Raw genomic sequence first — 20956 nt, forward strand, 5'->3', positions numbered from 1 at the left:
GCTGCGGAGCACAGGCTCTGGACGCACAGGCTCAGCAGCCATGGCTCACGGGCCCAGCCGCTCGGTGGCATGTGGGATCCTCCCGGACTGGAGCACGAACCCGTGTCCCCTGCACTGGCAGGCAGACTCTCAACCACTGCGCCACCAAGGAAGCCCTGCCTTTTCTTTTTTCCTCCTGTTTGTCCTCAACAGGGGGAAGCATTAAGAGTAAATGAGGGGCTTCCCTGGTGGTGCAGTGGTTAAGAATCCGCCTGCCAATGCAGGGGACACAGGCTCGAGCCCTGGTCCAGGAAGATCCCACATGCCGCGGAGCAACTAAGCCCGTGCCCCACAACTACTGAGCCTGCGTTCTTGAGCCTGCGAGCCACAACTACATTAGATATCCTTGACTTATTACACTCTATGCCCATTACTATTTTCACCACCTCCCTCGTAATGCTTGAACCTTGGCTATGACCCATTGACACCTCTGGACAAATAGTTTCTGCTCTATTTTCTGTCTTCTGTCCTTCTGGGCCACTTCTATCTACCATCATTACCCAAAGAACTGACTTTACAGATTCTATATGCCAGTGTGTAAGACTTGCAGTGTTTTAAGAAGTATCCCAACTTCATGATGGTGATTTGGGGTCATTACTAAAGCACTCGGGATCATACATATTCTTTTAAGGTAGTTTTACAGGACAACGCACATTGGTATTTTTCTCCTATTAACAGAGTAGGAAATTGTGGGTTGATGTGCAGTTATTTCGATTAAGAAAGCAAGATATGAACACTGCTTCTTTGCTGGGGTACTTGGCACTGCTCTTTCTCGTGCTGGGACATAGTTTGTGCCTTTACAGCCTTGCATCTAGGCGTACTGATCAGACTAATGTTTGGCTTTATTGGATACGTTGACCAGTCTGATTGATATTCTGGTACATACAGGGTACTTGGTCACGGTTGCTCACCTCTGAACCTCAGCTTCATCACCTGCAAAGTGCAACTAATAGCATATCCGCTTTGTGGGGTTTTTAGGGATTTGGCAAGCGTCATAGTGCCTGGGACATGCTAGAGACTCAGGTGATGCAGTAATTACTCAAATGTGCATTTTCAGTGGATCCTTCCCACCTGGACAGGGTGACTTAACAGCCTTGGGAGAGTAAGAGCAGGACAAACAGCAAGGGCAGCGTGGGCCAAGGGAAGGAGGTGAGAACTGACATGCAGGGAGCCCTCTTGCTGGTATCACCAGAGGGCCCATAGTGAGCCAGGATGTGGGGAGAGACTGGCCGCTCAGTAAGACCAGGTCAAGAAAGGCCGTGTGAGGGGGCTTAGCTTTTACCTTGTGGTAGAAGTCATCCAAAGGAGAAAGTGGAAGATGGGTAGGTATAGACTTCTCCCTTAGGAATTGTCCTCAGGGTCTGTTTATCTCCTGGCAGGGTGCGTTCAACGAGTTGGCCTCTCCAGCACATTCTAGAGAGGACTGGCCAGGTCTGACCTTCTGGAGATACAGCCCTGACCTCCTGGCCACCTCACTGAGGAGAGGGCTCATGGGGGAATCAACTTCACTCTGCATCTGTCCACCAGTCCTGCACCCTGGACTCCAGGACCACTCACTTGCAAGAGGCACATCCAGCTGCCAGAGGAAGTGACATTTCCTGACTCATCTGGCTAAGAATGAGCAGAGTATCGCTGACCATTCCAGGGGAGTAGATGCCACAGAAGATCAAGATGCGGACAAGCCACAGAAGATCAGAAGGAACAAAGGTCAGTCCACGTGGGAGTTCACATGGGTGCCTCACAGTCCCCAACAGGCCCTCGAGTTTCCCTTCCAGCCCAACACACACTCCACCTGCCCACAGTCACCTGTGCCACCATCACAGAGCCCCACAGAGCTCCAAACATCCTCAAACACACAAACTCCCTACTTATAAGCAAATGCCTGACTGTGTGCCCAGAACCCTCCTGCTCCAATATACATGCACTACAAACCCCAATAAAACCACAGCCACAGTCTTGAATACAAAATCACACCCCCAACGGCCCCTGATAATCAAACACCTAAATCCTCATACCCCACAAAAATCCACCCAACCCCATATAACCCCTCAATGCAAACACACAAACCCTTCAACAATAGCCAGATATATTCAAACCAAACTCACATACTTCTTAATATAAGACACAACCCCCCAAATCCAAATAGAACACATACAGTCTGCACACAGCTGTCAACATCCACGTATGTACAATGCCTCAGAAGCTGAGACAAACACAAAATACCATCAGAGAGACACAATGTTTCCAACCTTCTCCTATATACTCCCCCCAGAACACATCATGACCTCACACCCCCGATACAAACATACACCCATCTCCCTCTTGAGATACTATAAACAGCCTCTGTCACATCCCCTGATTATACACACACAGCTGGCAGCCCCAATTTACACTGACAACCCCAATCTCTGCAAATTCCTCCACATCAAAAATACACTCCCTGGACTCTTACCCTACAGGATGAGCATGTGTATAACCCCTGCACTCTGAATACACACAGATCCAACACACAGAGCATTAAAATGCACACCCCTACCTCTTCTCAAATGCCTGCACACGTAGCCTCAAAACACCCAGAAGCAGCCCACCACCCAGCCACACCATGCTACACCAACCGTACACTCACAAAGGCACTCACGCCCCTCATCTCTCCCCAGATCACACATACACAGTCTCTACACAGCTTTACCATTACCCCAAACCATCCTATGCCCTAAACATACATCCAAGAGTTCCCCACACAGCCCTAACCGATGATAGAGGCAGCTGTACCAGGGGCATCACGGTACCCTGAACGGGCAAATGCCGCTGAGGTAAGTGCCTCCTATGTTGCTGCATTTCTTGCTGCTGTTGCAAATCATCCCTTGACCCCACCCAGGCTGACTGGGACACCCTAAACAGGCAGTGGCAGCATAGGAGTCAGGAAGAGGAAACTCCATTCCAGGTGCTCCCTGTCACCATCCATTGCACCAAAACATCAGATGACCAGCATGAACAAGAAACAGAGACATGTAACTATACCATGGTTGAAAGGCAAATTTTTCTAGAAAACATGTGTCCAAGGGAAAGGGGAGAAGGGTGCTCCCCCTAATTGTAGAGCCACGCTGTTACGATTCAAAGAAACGGCAGATACAGTCCAACAGGCGTGGGGCTGCATCCATGTTGTAGCTGGATACGAAAAAGATAAGTTTTCGGAAGCCCCAAATCTCGCTTGCCAGTAAAGGCACATGGGCCCCGCTGCCCCATTGGCCAGGAACCCAGCAGAGGACCCTTAAGGGATATAGGGACTTCTGGGACCCTTACTGATCTCCACCAAGGGGTGGTGCCATCACACAGCTCCATCCTTCATGAGATGACTAACAGACCTCCCTGTATTGGCAGCTCTGGAGATTGGGGTTCCCTAATGATGTCAACTTGAGACCGCCCAAGCACAAGTTAGAAATTTTTGCTCAGGCGCTGCAGACTCTTCAGGAGACTGGAGTGATGGGTAGCTGTCACCTCTCCGAATCCTCTACCCTGACCTCTGCCAACGCCTCTGCCTTAGGGACCTGGCAGATCCCTGGAGCGTGGCCCTCCTCTGGGACACTTGCCCATATACTTCTCTAATTTTCCTTGGGACACACATAAACAAATTTTCTTATGGCTCTCATTGACCACGGGAGCTCAAATTACAGTGCCTCCTGGGAACCCCTCCAATTATAAGCAAGGGCCACACTTTAGATTACAAGGCATAGTAGTCAGGGGAGTAGAAAGCATTCAACTTCCATTGAATGTCACTATTGAAACAATCTTTATTAAAAATCTTTTAGTGGTGGTAGCCCCTTTGGCCCTACCCTTTCCCGTTACAGCTATGGATGCCTTGATGTACTGCAACGCCCTTTGGAACAAACCCAAATTCCTGGCCTTCCTGGTGGAAGCTGAAACTGGGAGCCCATAAGACTGCCACCTAAGACAGTAAATATCCCCCAATAACATGTATGACAGGGGGCTGTGGGATTGCAGCCCATAATTCAGAATTTATGAAAAGAAGAAGTCATTAAACACACCATTTCTCCTTTTCAATTTCCCCATTTGGCTGCTATTAAAGCCTGCTATTAATGAGTGGTGACTTATAATCAACTACTGAAATACAAATGCTGATCCCCACTATTAAGGCTCCCATTTCCAACATTGTCCAGTTCATTAAGGATATCCAAAGGGCTCCAGGGAATTATTTTGCTGTGACAATCTAGCTATTATGTTCTATTCAGTACCAGTTATTAAGGAGTCCAAGCTGCAGTCTACTTTTACCTCAGAAGGCACCCAGTATGTTTTAACCTGTCTGCCTACTGGCTATCTTAACAGCCCAGCTATTGCCCAGCTATTGTCTTTGCTGGCAAGACCTGGTGTCCCCTTGCACCGTCTGGCACTATACTGATGTTCTAATCCACAGCCCCTCAGGAGACTGGTGCACAAGGCCCTAACATGGTTGGTGACCCATCTATAACATACAGGTGGGCTATTTATTGCCCCACATAAAATTCAAGGGCTGTCCACAACTATTAAATTTCTGGGCATTAACTGATCCTCTAAAAGCCAGGAAATTCCTTTTGCAGCTAAACCTCAGCTGTTAACTATTCAGCCCCCCAACACACTATAGCAAGCCCAACACATCTTACTTAGGTCTCTCCACACTTTGGAGGCAACGAATACCACACTTGTCCATCATTCTTAGACCCATTTATGCAGCCACGTACAAACCCTCCATAGTTTACTGGCCAAGAGCTAAACAATAAGCTTTATAGCAGGCACAAAGCTCAATTAGTCAAGCCCTCCCACTGGTTCCCCCTGGCTGCTCCTTCTGGGCTGAGAATGGACTATGTGTCCCGGACCCTTTGGACTAACACAGCTCCTCCTAGCTGCCTGTGGGCTTCTGCACCAGACGGCTGCTCTCTACACCACTACACCCCCTCAGAACCGATTTGGGAACCGGTTCCTTGGTTTTGGTCTTGGTTTTGTGTGCACTGATGCCAGAATTTGTTTACGTCTTTTGCGGTTGGGTGTACAAAATGGGAAATACTCCATCAACCCTGAAGGAGAGCCCTTTGGGTGGGGCCTATAGTAGATAAATGGGTGTAACATAGCCCTGAGCCTATGACTAAGAAAGACATGTATACTATTGTAATAGGGTGTGGACCCAAAATATAGGATCACAAGGGCGGTAGCCCCTAAATGGCTCACTCAATTTTTATAGGATCTCGCAGTTAGAAGTGTTTTGCAAAACAGCAAGCTGCACCCGCAGTTGTTCCACCTGCCCACCCTCCCCCCATGCCGCCATCATATTCACCACCTCCTGTTTCCCCTACCCACGGGGATCAAACAGAAGTTTCTGTGTTAACCCCCAGGGGACAGGAGCCTGATTTAGTATCACCATCTAAGACTCCACAAGCCACCCAATTTGGACTGGGAGCCACATCCACAGCAGGGCAAGTTCCCTTGTGCGGACATCCTATAAGAGGCCAGGGGACTCCCTTGGCCTTGAGGCGTCCGATTCTAATTTCCCCACAGGAGCCCCAGGGAACTTTGACAGTGGGGAACGAGTTGATTGACTCTCCAATAGATACCACTCCCCAAACCCTCCCTGTTTATCTTAAGAGGCTTGTAAATATTAAACAAAGGGGAAACAAAGTCATCCTAGGAAAAACTTGCCTGAATCTTTGAGATGCAAATGTCCTTTCTGGTCTTCTCAGGAACTCTCATCTCTGCCATCTTTCTAAAATGCACCTTTTTGAAAGAGGGTAAAGTAATTTAGAAACTGACTTATCAAGGATAAATAAAAAACCTAAGTGTCTTTTCTGTAAAAATTCAGCCATCTAGACAAGTGAGTTGGATTTGTTCCATCTGCCAGAAACCTAATTTGAATCCAACCTCTTTTTGTAAACTGATGGGCTTCACATGGCTGTACCTGACTCAGTGCTGAAATTCTGAAATGACAACCATGACGTCTCTGTATGTTTGTGTCCTTGTATGTGTCTTTGTCTTTGGATAACATTGCTGAGGTTGATTTGTGGATGAGCTCTATTTAATTGGCTTAAAGAAAAGTAAGCACTTACACACCAAACTATTCTAAATACAAGAGAAACTGAGCTAAATGAGCTTCAGGTTCATGTGAACTGGGAAATATTCAGTATTAATTAAGACCTGGTATTAACGTTCGTTTGTTGATCTAATTAATATAGACATGCTGTTAGAGTCATCAACATTAAGTATAATACTTTTATTGTGCCTAGGTTTAGTATAAGCTAAATAAAATCTTGTTATATCTGTTGCAAATTTGTCAGCAAGGAAATAACTTGATGTGAAGAAACTTTTAAGGAAAGAAAATGCAAATGAGGTAAGAGCTTTAGGTGAACTTTTTAAAATACTTATCTTTTAGGAAGGTCTATCTAAAATTAATCTCTCCAGATATTTGACCACTTGAAAGTCAGAATTGTGCTAAAGTAAGTGACAGAAGGTTTATGGAAAGTGGACCCTGAAAAAAAGAGTTCTGTACGTGGTCAGGACTAAGTTTAAAATAAGTTTAATTGGGTAAATACATTTTAAAAGTAAGCTGGTGCACAACTTGAATTTCGCTTTTCTCTCTGTTAAGAAGACAAGGTTTCTTAAGATTTTGGACTGCTTTTGATACCAGATTTTAAGTTTTTCTACCTTTTAAGAGATCTGTTCTGTACTTGCCTTTGAAATCTTTTATTGTTACTTTGGCTAAGTGAATAACTATTGTTTCACAGTGACATGGCATCCTATCTGTTTTAAACCCTTTTCTTATTTTTTTGACAAAACTTCCCAACTCAAATTATAATGAAGTTCCTTTGACCTCTAGCTAACTTTGGGGTGCTTCAAAGGGCCCCTGAAACACCCCAAGAGAGATATTAACTAATTAAGTTGAATGACACGGAAAGTGTTGTCAAATAAGCAATAAATCTTCTTAGGTTCTATTGTATGCCAAATGACACAGGTATTCTACAGATTATATGGAGTTCCTAAAATTTGCTATGTCCTGGTAAAATGTTACCAGTCAGGATTCTCTTTATTATCTGAAAGTGTTGCATATCACCGCAGTAACCACGTTACTTTCTCAATTGCACTGTAATCAGATTGAAATGTGCCTTCTTAAGTCTTTCACCATTGTACACAGTCATGGTTTCACTCTGATGCCTTTGCAAAAATGCTTCCTCTTCAAGAAGATTTATAGAAAGGACCTTTGGATAAATACAAGTTTCTGATTTTCAAACCATAAAGGTGAACTGGGTAAGAACTTGAAGAATTCTAATGGGAAACCTGATGGCTTCATAAAGCTGTTAACAAAAACGATTAGTTGCACATGCCTGGGTAAAAGGGTTATAATTATGGTTATAATTTTGGTTATAATTATGGTTATAATTTTTATGGTTTCTATCTGAAAAATGACTGTTTTAACTCTGTGTTTTCCAGGTGTAAGCAAAACACTCCCCTTAAACTCATTATGATTTACAGTCATTTGTTAAATTATACCCTTGTAAGCAGAATTGAAACATTTATCTTTTTCTCTCTACCTGGGTGATCCTGCCAGTAGCATATGCTTGTCTCAAAGATTAAGCCATGCACGTCTAAGTCCGCACCGCTGGTACACTGAAACAGCGGATGGCTCACTAAATCAGTTAGGGTACCTCTGGTCGCTCGCTATTGCAATTGGATTACAAGTAGTTACACTGATCATTGTTCTTTGTTTCCAGATTGTTTGCTCTTTGTGCCTCCCTGCTGTACTGTGTCTTTGTTAACATTACTAGCTGCATTACTTATATCCTGTCTACTTTATAAGATTGGTGTCTCTTACAGTACCCAGTATGGAACCAGGCCTCCAACAATACTTCAATGGCTAAACATCTTGAGGAAACAGACCACATTTATAACATGAAATAATTGTAATAGTGTGATTCTAGGTACAGGAGGAAGCAACAAGGGAAAATGTCTCCTGGATCATAATTAGATAGAGGATCCAGAAGATCTTTAATTAGCAATAGGGCCTAATCCAAAGACTAGCACCTGGAGTGGCATATCAAGAATTCTCCCCTGACCAGGGATGAGCCTCCCAGCGCTGTGGGACAAAATTTGATCCTGAAATGTCTCCCAAATATGGGTCAAAATCCTGACCAAGAGGAGAGGATCTGAGAAATGGAGTACTTCCTGACACATCAGTCATTAGCGACTACAGCCCCCCAACGTGAGCCGGTGAGCCCTGACGAAACTCAGGATATGAGAATATAGGACACAGGCCCCGGAGAGCTGAGGTACATATCAAATGACTGATTTCAGTGAGCCCAGACTCTGGCATCTTCCCGTCCATAGAAAAGTGCTGAATTCCTTAACTTGAGATGTTGCCTCCCAGGCTTGAAGCCCTCAAAATTCCCATCAAAGAGATCGTAACTCTCAACTTTTAGGCTGAGAATATTTTTTAAGGCTACAGGTGTAAAGGACACACTTTCCAGAGAGGAACAAAAAAACCAAAAACCCAACGTTTGGAACACTGGCACCAATGGTGGACACTCCCGGAAAGATCCATCTGATGAAGCAATTAGAAGGGCCGTCACCCCCTTTTATCCACAAGACTGTGGAATGGACATTGACAGTAGGGAATTGTAACAGGGAAGAGCCAAATCGGACTACACATGGGATCTGTTCCTTTTACTTTAACCTTTGCCTTCTGCTGCTTTTGTTCACTAAAAGGATACTGTCTGTACCTGTACATAATGGCCTGCCTCGGGGAACCCTGTCCCTCTGTCTGCATGTTAAACCAAAGTGCCTTTGTTCAGGGAAACATATGGACTCCTTCCACCTGTGGATGGCTACAATTAAGAAGAAATTAACACATCTCCCCAAGGCTGGCCATTCCAGGGGCTATTTGCAAAACTTATGGCCTTCTTACTTTACCTTCTCATATCCTCCCCATCTCTGTATTATAAAAGAAACTGGCACCCAAACCCCAATAAGATGGTTATTTTGAGACTTTACTCTGCCGTCTTCTCGGTCTGCTGGCTTTCTGAATAAAGTCATATTCCTTGCCTCAACACCTCATCTCCGACTTATGGCCTGTCGTGCGGCAAGCAGAGCAAGCTTGGACTTGGTAACATCTTTACTCAGGACACGGTGTCACAAAACGGGACACTGTTTTCTGTTTGTTTGTTTTGTTTTTGTTTTGGGCTGCGCCATGTGGCTCGTGGGATCTTAGTTCCTCGACCAGAGATCCAACCCGCGCTCCCTGCAGTGGAAGCTCGGAGTCCTAACCAATGGACTACCAGGGAATTCCCATGGGACACTGTTACCTGGCAGTCACGGCCCTCACCTTTGTGAGACAGAGGTAGTAGTGTAGCAGGATTGAGAACGTTGTGACGTTTAAAGATTAGGTGGTGAAAGCAGGATTTCACAGGAAGTTAATCTAGTGATACTTGCAGAGAAATGTTGTCAATTCAGCGTTAAGAAGACTGTGGACGAGGTGTGGAGTTTGCAAATAAACTTCATTTTCTAGAGTCAAATCTGCCAAGGCTTCCACTAAATTTGTAGTTGTGGCTATAACCTTAAGACACCTGAGACGGGCAAAAGCAACTGAATCAAGTTGTATGCTATAACAGGCAATGGGCCTGTGTTTACTACCATGCTCACACAGTTCTGCACGGCCTGATTATGCCTTTCATGCACAAATAAAGTAAAAGGTTTTGAATAACCTAAGGTTAATCTATTAAGTAGAGATCTCTTTTCGAACTTAAAAGGGCTAATATACTTTGCCTCCAGTGGAGATCTCACATTAAAGTATCCGGATCGGGCTTCCCTGGTGGCGCAGTGGTTGACAGTTCACCTGCCGATGCAGGGGACACGGGTTCGTGCCCCGGTCCGGGAAGATCCCACATGCCGCAGAGCGGCTGGGCCCGTGAGACATGGCCGCTGAGCCTGCGTGTCCGGAGCCTGTGCTCCGCAACGGGAGAGGCCACAACAGTGAGAGGCCCGCGTACCGCAAAAAAAAAAAAAAAAAAAAAAGTTTCCGGATCAACCTGAACCTGATCATTTGGGTAACCCTAAGGCAGGCAGCTCCTGCACTGCTTGTTTTAGCCTTATAAAAACCTGCTTGTGTTTATCTTCCCAAGCAAAGGATTCAGGAACCAAATCTTTAATAAGTTCACAGAGTGGAAGAGGTAACAGAAAAATTTGGAACCTAGAGCTTGCAATAACCAGCTAAACCTAGAAATCCACAATGCTAGCACTTAGTTGTGAGTCTAGGAAGTTCCTGTATCAGCCTAATTCTCTCTGGAGATAGCTGAGTTCCTTCAGTGCTTAGATTACGTCCTAGGTAATGAACAGTGTCTACGGATAATTGTAATTTTTCCTTTGTGTTCTTTCTCAGCTAACTGTTGCAGCAAATAAATGGAATCTTTTATGAATGCCTTATGGAACCTTTACAGTAGCTGAGTACAGCAGGAGGTTATCTCCATATGGTAAAAAGGCTGATTTCTCAGGGAACTAGAGGGTACTTAAATCTTGGTGAAGTACTTGGGAGGAAAAAAGAAGGAGTCCCAGTGAACCCTTGAGGCATAAAAGTGCAGGTATATTGTTGATTGTTCCAAGTAAAGCCATGTAGATATTGGCTGTTGGGTCTCCGGGATGCTGAAGAAAGGTGAACAAAGGTCTCCAACTGTAAACCATTTCAAGTCAGTTGAAGCTTGTGACACAAGGGTGGCTAGGTTTGGAACAACAGGAAAACAGGGAAAAACTATTTTTATTAACAGCTCCCAAGTCCTGGACAAATCGCCATCCTGCCAGGTTTCCAACCAGGCAAGATTGGCATGCTGCAGGGACGAGTACAGGAATGATTACCTCCTGGGCAATTAGGTCTTCTACAATAGCTATGGGACCTTGTATGACCGCAGGCTTTAATAGCTGTTGAGGAAACCTAGGGAGAGGTTTAGCTACATCTATCTGAATCTTTATAGGTTTGCATTTTTTTATTCTTCTGATGTTAACACTGTCAGAAGTAGCCCCCAAATTTGTAGGCATCTCCATCCAATTAGGGAACTTTTGTTGAACTTCCGCTTTTACGTCCAGGAGAGATTGTAAGGAACATAACTGATCAGGTTCACGTTGATCAGGAAATTTTAAGGTGAGATCTCCACTGGAGGCAAAATGTACTGGCCCTTTGAAGTTAGAAAAGAGATCTCTACTGAATAGATTAACTGGGGCTATACTGCATAGCAGAAAGGAATCTTGGTTGAGATAAAAATTCTCTCTGAACTGTATTAGGTACTCCCACTATGGAAACATCCTCTTTACTCAGAGGGACCTGTTGTTCTTTGAGGGTGGGATTTAGAGTAGAAAGCACAGCTCTGGTTAGGGCTAGGGGTAGGGTGTTAAAGGGTTATGTAATTATGTTTACAGTTAGGGTTAGAGTTTAATGTAGATTTCAAAGTAAAATATGAGAGTGGGGTTTAAAGTAGAAAGCATAGCTCCAGTATCAACTAAAATTTGGCCGTTTTTCATTATATTTTCCTCTGGGCTGTTTAAGGTCATTGCTGCTAATAGTTTACCAGAGAACCTCTGGAGTTCTGCCAACTAGGGGAGAGGGTCACGGGGGGGTCCTCCCTTTGAGACAGATATGAGAGCAATTGTGAAGAGTTTGCATAGGACTTTTGAGGACACCTCTTTTTCCAGTGTCCTCACTGATTACAAATGAAACATCAACTTTGGGTCATCAAATTGATCATGGACCCCTAGGAGGTTGTAATGGGGGAGGCCCAGGTGTCATTTTGTGTCCCTTGCCTTAGAGCTGTTGTAACTGTAAGGCTATGAGCTTGGTGGATTTCTGTTTGTGATCTTGCTCCAAGGTCCTTTCAAAATGCTCAGCTATAGTCACGAGTTCAGTCAGGCCTATAGCCTCCCACCCTCTTTTCTGCCCTTTTATCAATCCACTAATCTCAGAAGATAATCCACTTACAAAGAGGGCAGTTAAAGCAGGCTGAGTGGACTTTTTATTCCTTGGAACACCAACTGCTGTAAAAAGAGAGCTTCCAAACTGGCTCTAAAGTCTTCCACAGATTCACCCCTCTTTTGTTTGTATGAGTGAATAATAGAGCAATCATTATTAGGCCAATTAATAATAGACGAAGTGTGAGCAGGGAAGATTTTAGGAATAGCTTATAAAAGGTTAGTTGTTATTCTGCAAGCCTTTTTAGGTTGAGGATCTTGAATATCATCCTAGGGATTATGTCATTTTGCTTCCCACATCCATTCTGGGGCTTCCCCCAGTCCTACCAACATGTGTACAAGTGGATAAAGATCTAGCAGTTTGGGGACATACGCCCTGACAGTGACTCTAAATTCTTTAAAAAATATTGGGGGTTCCTCCAAGGTTTAGAGAATTCTTTGACTACAGCTCTCAGTTCAGTCTTTGACCAAGGGGTAAAGGACACCTGAGGGGGCTCACATGCAACCTCAGGTAGTTTTACTTTAAATGGCAATTGTTAAATATTCTTTTTGGAATAGAAAAGTATTTCAGACAGAAAATGAGTAAAACAAGAGTACTCAGGTGAAAAAGGAAAGGGGGGGACAGTAGGAGTTAAATCTGCAGTCACATCCGTCCTATGGTCTTTTGTTTCAGGTACCTTTTGTCTCTTTAATTTTTCATTAGCTTTTTGTTCTAAGTCTCTAAACGAAGCTATTTTGGAATCTTGAAACCTTCTGTAAACTTTTACATACCAAGTAAAGCAGGCATCTCATTCTCCCTGTGCAATCTGTGAACCCTTGCTCTCTAGTGTTTTCCTTAAATGTACAATCTTGTCTAACTGGAACATGCCCCACAATGACCACTGTAATTCTAGATCAATATTAGTATAATTTTTCCATCTTTCTAAATATCTACAACCTCCAGGACCATAGTTCTTAAATATAAAATAAGCAGGTGTGCCAGAAGCTGGCATTCTCAACTCTTTGGCGATAAAGGATCTCATTTCCTTAGCTAGCCTTTGTCAACCCAAAAGAACACACAAAAAACCTGCGCCTTAATATATCAGCAGTAACAAAGAGATGTTACCATGTCCTGGACAAAAGAAGGCCTGGTATGCACCACCACCGATTCCAGGGATCCTTGGACTGAGGAAAAAGATCCAAACGGCAAATCCCAAGGAATGGGGACTGCAAACTGATTCCAAACAAAATGGAGAACTATAGCCACCACCAACAGCTCCAAGCATGGAAACTGGGGGCTGATTCCAAACAGATGGGCAAGTGCAGACTACACTGTCAGCAGTGCCCAGTGTGGAATCCAGGGAACAAAATTAGGGGCTATGGTTTACCACTCAAAAATATACTGGCAATAACCAAGAGATGTTACTGTGTCCTGGGAATTTCCATCTGAAAGGCTAGGGGTTTGGCCTCAAGGAGAATCCTCTACCAGCCAAACTGACCTGCCCTGTAAAGGAAAGCCAGTTAGATTGGGAGCACAAATGCAAAGAGAATGGAGCTCAAACCAAGAGGAGCTTACCAACAACCTTCGGGAGTGGCAAGAAAGACAGTGAACTCAAAGGAGTTGTGGGCACCACACCTGTTTCTCCTTGTCCCAAATGTTATCAGAAATTTGCTTCAGATCCCATCACTGCCACCAATATATTTACCTTTTTCTTTTTAAAAAGATAAGCATTTAATCATAAAATCATCTTGTTAGCAGTAGCAATCATAAGAGTGGATTTTAGAAAAGTGCACATACATATTTTTATACAGAACATTTCTGGAGGGATACATATTAAACTGTTAGTGGCCACCTCTGCATGCCCCCAATGTATTAAGAAACAAAATTTAACTGAGTAAATTGGAAGATTTACTTTGAATTTTGAATAAATTGGCCTTATTAAACAATTCATGAATCAGGCAGCATCTCATCTGATAGAAAGGGAGATACTCCAACGGGTTACACAACATGGAAGGCTTTCTTTTTTTTTGGCCATGCCACATGGCATGTGGAAATCTTAGTTCCCCGACCAGGGATCGAACCCATGCCCCGTGCATTGGAAGCGCGGAGTCTTGGCTGATGGACCACCAGGGAAGTCCCAGAAGACTTGTATAGTAAGGAGGGTGGGACAAGGAAAGAAAGTCATCATCAAGGGAAAAAATGGAAGTTCACTGGAGGAAAGTAAAACTTCAGGTGACAACGGCATCTCATTGGCTAAACTGCGGAATTTTCTATTAGCTATTTCTATTTCCTACTTCTTGTTGCTGGCCAGGAAGGAAGTCTTCCCTCCTCCAGTTGGGGTAGTAAAGTGGTTGCACTTCCTCTTTGGGGTCAGTAAATGACCTCTTCCTGTTGGAGTAATTGATGATGAGTGGCACGGCATGAGAGCTCCCTCTACGGGCCTTCCAGACTCCAATTCTAGTGCAGGTTTCCTTTTGTTAACATTCACAGCATGTTTTATTGGCAGGAGGAGTCACAATGAGGGAGAAAAGGCCACAAGACTCACCATAAAGAAGGCTCAGAAATGCTTGGGTGGGTCCAAGGGAGGCACAAGGTGGCTGTGGGGTCAGCTGGTGGCTACAACGATCACATGGTTCCCTCTGATGGGTTTGCAGCTCGATGTGGAAGAGTGAATAAAAGGGTCAGTTCATCCTATCAGAGAAACATGAAACTGAGATAAGCTTCCCACTGCTAGAAGCATCTTGAGCCTTCAGAAAAGAACAGAGAACATGTCTAAAGGGTTTGGGAACATCAGAGCCGTTATCTCCTCAGAGTGGGACTCCCCAGGCTCTCCAGGTCTCAGTCCCCAACTCTCCCTCAGTGACAAAGCCTCCCTACCTCTGTCCTTGTCAGCTCAGTGATCCCTAGAGGTCCTGCCTATCCGTGAGGACTTAGGTTTCCATGAGACAGGTTGGTTGAGACCTAGTGATACAGTTGACCAGCCTGATATGCAACAGTTCCCACCACCCTGGGGCAGTTGGGCTCAGGGACACATGGCTCTGGACCCCATGTGGAGGGTGTCCTTGCACGTCCGCTGTGCCACAGAAGAGCCAGGAATGCCTGTAGCTGTCCAACTGATTCTCAGGGGGTTTTCCTGGGAGAGCCCTTGGTCATCTGACCTCCTATCCAGGAAGCCCCATGACTTTCTGACTGCTGCCTGTCATGCCAACAACACACCTGTGAAGGTTCTGCTCTGCATGGCCATCTGTCCGCCAGGCGCCCCCTTCTAGGGACCCAGACGCTAGGACCACACAAATGCTGAAGGAGTGTCCACCTGCCTAAGGTACAGACACCCCTGTATCCATCTGCATGATTTCTACTGGGAATCAACAACATTTATGGGGATTCTCTGGCCCTAAAGAACAGACCAACCTGATAGGAGCAATGCAATGATTCACAATTACCAGGGTCAATGCACATATACAAGGGCCCATAGCCCCAGAAGCCCCACTCACAATTCACATGAGTGTCCCATACATACCCACCGATGCCCAAATATTCTTGCTTCATACATACACAATCCAAACACGCACATCAGTGGTACGCTGCTAAGTGCTTGATAAAAAGCTCTCCGAGAAAGGCGGGAAAGACTTCACTTATGGTATCTACATGGTATAAATATTCCCAGCATGACCAATTTCAAGCTACCCACCTGACATCACTAAACACACAGCTGGGAAGAGAGATGCACCATTGACTCTCCCAAGACACATCCCATAACTTTTCCTGTGAATATGTGCACAGAATCCACTTACACCCCAAGTAGAACTCTCAACTCCCACCACAGATATATAACCAAAAGGATACCACAGATACATTTGTGTTTGTACATATATATATATATATATATGTATCCTGAACACACACCCTCACCCTGAATAAATACACAAACAGACCACCTCTTACTACCTAAATTTTTACAGATGAAACCTTACTCACCCTGAATATTCACATTCCACTCTCACAACTATATATACACACACAACATGGGCCTGAAAACAAACATGTGCAACCAATATGCCATCCAGATGTACACACTGAGCACCTAAGCACACAGGGTCACCAAGTACACAACTGTCTCATGTGCAACCCAAAAAAAGACCCATATGCAATCCCACAGCCCTAAAATACATATACTGCAGGATTCCTGCACACACACATAACCTACACAGCCCACTGGTTTCCAAACACACAAACTCAACTCTCACATCCCACAGCATACCCCAGAAGCCCCAGGAACTCAAAACCACACACAGACACAAATAATCTATACTTATCAAATACAGCTGACCCTTGAACGACTTGGGGGTTAGGGCGCCAACCCTCCATGCAGTGGCTCTGCATCCATGGATCCTGTAGTAGTCCTGTAGTAGTTACTAAAAAAGAAATCCACTATACGTTGACCCGTGTGGTTCAAACCCATGTTGTTCAAGGGTCAACTGTACATATAAGTCCACCTCACTAATACTGAGAACACACATACAAGCAACACCACTAAATTCTTCAGGCATTACATTTTGAAATAGACACATAGAGGACTCGAAGCCTCCTGCTACACTCACAAATCACAAATACACACATCCACAAACTACTCATGAGTATACACCCCAAATGCTCAGACACACTCAAAACAGAAAAACACCGACAACCTCTGCAGTCTTACTAAGATACATACACAATTCTCACACACCTATGGACACACACATGCAAATATTCCTAACCCCTGAACATATGGATCCCCTCCCAAACACTATACATTATGCTACCTCTCCAGAATACAAGCTCCCCACCACTACTCCAACATACAAACTGTATATGTGTGTGTGTGTGTATATATATATTTCTACCCTCACCCTGAATATATAGACAGACCACCTCTTACTCCTACCAAACACATGTATAGACACCCTAGCGTTCTCCAAAGAAATACACTTTGAATACTCCTAACAACTCCATACCTTATGAACAAACTCTGATAATGCATGCACCTGATGATGGACACGCACACGGATTAGAATACACAAGTAAGATACATGGAAATATCTCCAGCAAACCATTTATGAAACAACTTCCATATATCAAATTATCCCTAGCTATCAGGAGCCAGCTCACACATGTGCAAGTACTAACAAATACCCATATCACATATTTCTAATACATAGAAATGCAATTGTCCATCTTCCCTGTAGAAACATAGAACCCCACCTCTCTATCAGATACACTCACTTCCCAAAATACATAAGCCTAAGAGGCTCCTACTGAAAATTACAAATGCACAGCCTCAGCAAATATTCCTCCAAGTGGCCATGCCCCTTGAATACACACACAAACTCATTGAACACACAACTCTCCACAAGTCCCAAATAGAACCACAATTACCCAGTACACTACAAATAGGCAATAATGTCACCCTATACGCCCTTTGTTCCAAATACACATACAGTACCACACTACTGGCGTATACATAACCCCATATTCCCAACCTCTCACGCAGAATGAACTCTGCCATCTTGCAGAATACACGATCATACAAACACAACATACCTACACATTCAACATCCACCAGCCCCATAAAATAGTCACAGACTTGCCCTCTACACATCCAAATATACATACACAGCTCCTGAAAATGCACACCCACAAACACCCCATAACCATACAACATGCCCTGAATACACAAATGATCAGCCTACATTCCCCAAATATACAAAATTAACAGACTGGACACCTAAAGTAATATACACCACTACTTTTCCTGACATTGCCCTTACGCATATGCAGATAATCCTTCCAAATCCACCATTACACACACACAAATCCCCAAATTCATGGGTGAAAAAAACACATGTAAACATATTCCCCAAACACCAAATTACAAACACCTAACCACCAACTCCTTGAGTATGCCTGCGTCACATCTCAACACCCTCCAAATACAACACTCACTCTTACACACTCTCACAAAAACACAGGCATGACCTCCCTTCAAACACAAATATCCACGGACAAAACCAACCCACACATTTGACTACATATCAGATTCCCACCAACCAATTAAGTATGTACAGACCCCATCTATGCTTGCAAATCAATCATGATTTGACACCAGACTACAAATACATGTTTATTACCACATTCAGCAAAGTTGCTCGCATCACTGACAAAAGAATGCAGTTTGAACACAAGTGTTGACTGATGTTTTTATGATAAGAAGGAAGACACTAGTGAAACGATGAGTGTGTTCCTTCCATCTTCACTCATTTTCCAATCACCTGAGCTACACCTTCGGAACCAGATGAGGGTTTTCAACTCGCAAGAACTTCCCTCTAGCTTTTGTACTCTACTCTTCACAACGCGCAGACTAGAACGGCACCTGTTTAATAGCTCGCACACACTATTTAGCCCCCACTGTAGGCCCCGCAATCACTGAACCCTTCATGCAGCCGGCTCCCCAGTGGTGCCGATAATCCTGGGGTAAACATCTCAAGGGAATCGAGCTCTATGGGGGCGTGAATCCACATTGTGGGGAGTCTCCTTACATGGACAAGGGCACAAATAACCCACAGGGTGAACAACAGTGCAGAGCGGTGACACCTGAGGGGTGAAAAGTCCCCGTACCCCTTACCTCAGGATTCCTAGAATTGACTCTACAGGCCGCCATGACAGGCCCCTCCCCGCCGGACAGCCATTGGGGCCCCACCCTCGGCGCTCGCGCATGCGCTCCTGTCTTCCGGAGCAAACTGCCCCAGCAGACGCCGGGAGCTGTCGGACGACGGCGGTCCGCGTGCCCGAGAGCCCCGCCCCAGTGGGCGTGCACAGGCGTGCGCGGGCGTGCAGGCGCGGGGTGCGCGGGCCTAGGAGGTCTCTGCAGGAGAGGACAGAAATGGAGGGTCGGGCAAGCTGCGGAACTTCTCTGGCGACGCTCCTCGCTGGGAACCTTCGTGACGGTCTCTTCTTAAAACCAGCTCTTGGGAAATGTGCACTCGTGAGTTTTATATTGCACTCGTGAAACCCATGCACTTAGCTACAAAGAGTTCTGGAGAGCTCCGCTGTAAGCACAGTGGCCTCAAATCGGGCCAAGTACTTTCATGTCCTTTGGACTGCCGTTCCTTGGTTCTTGTTAATGTCTTTCAAAAAACAGTAGGTCCTTTTTCCTAGCACACCTGAAGTTTCCGTTAAAGAACAATGCTAGCAAAGAATTTCAGACCTGGGAAACACTCTTAAGATACTGTCTCCTGACTCCGTTCCTAGAGTTTTTCCAACGCATTTACTCTACTAGAATATTTTTTCTCAGTGTTCACAGGTGTTTCCTTTGTACGGTTTTGGGGTTTTTTAAAAAATAATTTTGAGAAAGAGTTGACCATCTGGGCCAATTTCAACAGGTAGTATGGGAACAATTTTATTTTCCCTCCCTCCTTTTTTATAATATCTTGCAGAATTTCAGTTGACAATAAAACAACAACAAAAACAGTAGCGGGATCGACTCACTGACCTGACTTTGTAAACTTCCCGAAGAGACGTCAGTCATCAGATCCGCTTTCTGGTCAAACGCAAGATTAGAGCATTTCTCACTCAACAGGATGCCTCTGAAGACCCCTCCCATGTAACAGCACTAAGCGCCTCCAAGTGCAGACTTGAAAACTCCACAAGACACAAACATGGTATCTCTTCGTTTCTTTAATGTTTCGTGATTGAGTGGAAGATGGAACTGTCTTCTGAGGCTTGTGATGCATGTCCAGAGATGTTTTTTCTCAGTAGTCAATGCCCGCCCCCACCTTCTGTGCAGGAATAGTCAGAGATCATGATCCAAAGGACTTTTAGATACTCCCTTCTGTGACTGGTCTTCCCAAGTTACATTTGGGCTAATTTGATTATCTCTGTCTGTGGGGTGTAGGATTTTGAAGTATTACAAAAGTGATTGCAGAATTGGGACTGGCTAATTTTTGCACAGTGCAATTTTTGTATCAGTGGCCTTGAGAAGAGTCCTTCAAATACTGTATCAGAATTATGAGTGAGAATCTTGTAAATAATTGGTTGAATGACTGAACAAAGGGAGGAAGCAACAAGGCAGCCTGCCTTTCTCGAGTGCCTGGGTACAATATTTTGCCTCACCATTCCTCTAGTATGAAGTTATTGGTTGCAAATCATTTAAGTTTTCCTTCATTATTAAAGCTCCAGGGCTTCCCTGGTGGCGCAGTGGTTGAGAGTCCGCCTGCCGATGCAGGGAACACGGGTTCGTGCCCCGGTCTGGGAAGATCCCACATGCCGCGGATCAGCTGGGACCGTGAGCCATGGCCGCTGAGCCTGCGCGCCCGGAGCATGTGCTCCGCAACGGGAGAGACCACAACAGTGAGAGGCCCGCGTACCGCAAAAAAAAAAAAAAAAAAACCCTAGGTTGATGGATAAAGACGTGAAAGGAAGGGACTGTCATGTTCAACCTCGGTGCCGTGAATCAAAACAACAGTCTATAAACTGCCTAAAGAGGCACACGCCAATTGTGTTGCCACTGTGGGAGGTGGAAGGAACTTCCGGTTCTTGCCTACCTGCCAGAGCCCTCGTGGAATGTCCCCCCAGCGCACGCCACCCCGACCCACGTGCCCTCTGCCCCTCCCCCACCGCAGAACGGTTCAGCCCGCATTTTCCGGTTTACTTTCAAACGTGTCCCTCGTTGACTTGGATCCCGAGCGTTTGCTGAAGCAGGTCGCTCTCTGGCTCCTGGTCTTGACTTTTCTCATTGAGGCTACCAGGCAGCAGTAGTCCGTGCCCAAGCCTGCAGGATGGCTTCAATAGGAGGTAAGCCTATAGGCTGGGGGTGTGTTCTCAGAGACCCTGCCATCCTCACATCCTTCAGGTTCACACGTTACACTTAACTGTGGGCACCTAGTTGGACTGAAGTAGAGGGAGAAGAGAGCA

At 45.0% G+C, this 20956-nt stretch overlaps 1 protein-coding gene across 4 annotated transcripts in view; it reads right to left on the reverse strand.

Annotated features, from left to right (window-relative positions):
• Positions 1-5480: 5480 nt before the first annotated feature.
• Positions 5481-20956, reverse strand: part of LOC309807661 (uncharacterized protein) — a 150201-nt gene continuing 134725 nt past the window's right edge. Inside the window, exons 5-6 of one of the 4 annotated variants that reach the window (XR_014294603.1) lie at positions 14550-14695; positions 5481-5802 (exon numbers count right to left, since the gene is read on the reverse strand). The gene's annotated coding sequence lies outside the window, so the exon portion shown is untranslated. Of the gene's footprint in view, positions 5803-9502; positions 9537-9616; positions 9639-13294; positions 13716-14549; positions 14696-20956 lie in introns of those variants that run through there. The other 3 variants (XR_014294604.1, XR_014294605.1, XR_014294606.1) reach the window with 3 other exon arrangements.

The sequence above is a fragment of the Mesoplodon mirus genome (genome assembly GCF_964341445.2).
Source record: "Mesoplodon mirus genome assembly, chromosome: 7".
In the NCBI taxonomy this organism is placed as follows: Eukaryota; Metazoa; Chordata; class Mammalia; order Artiodactyla; family Ziphiidae; genus Mesoplodon; species Mesoplodon mirus.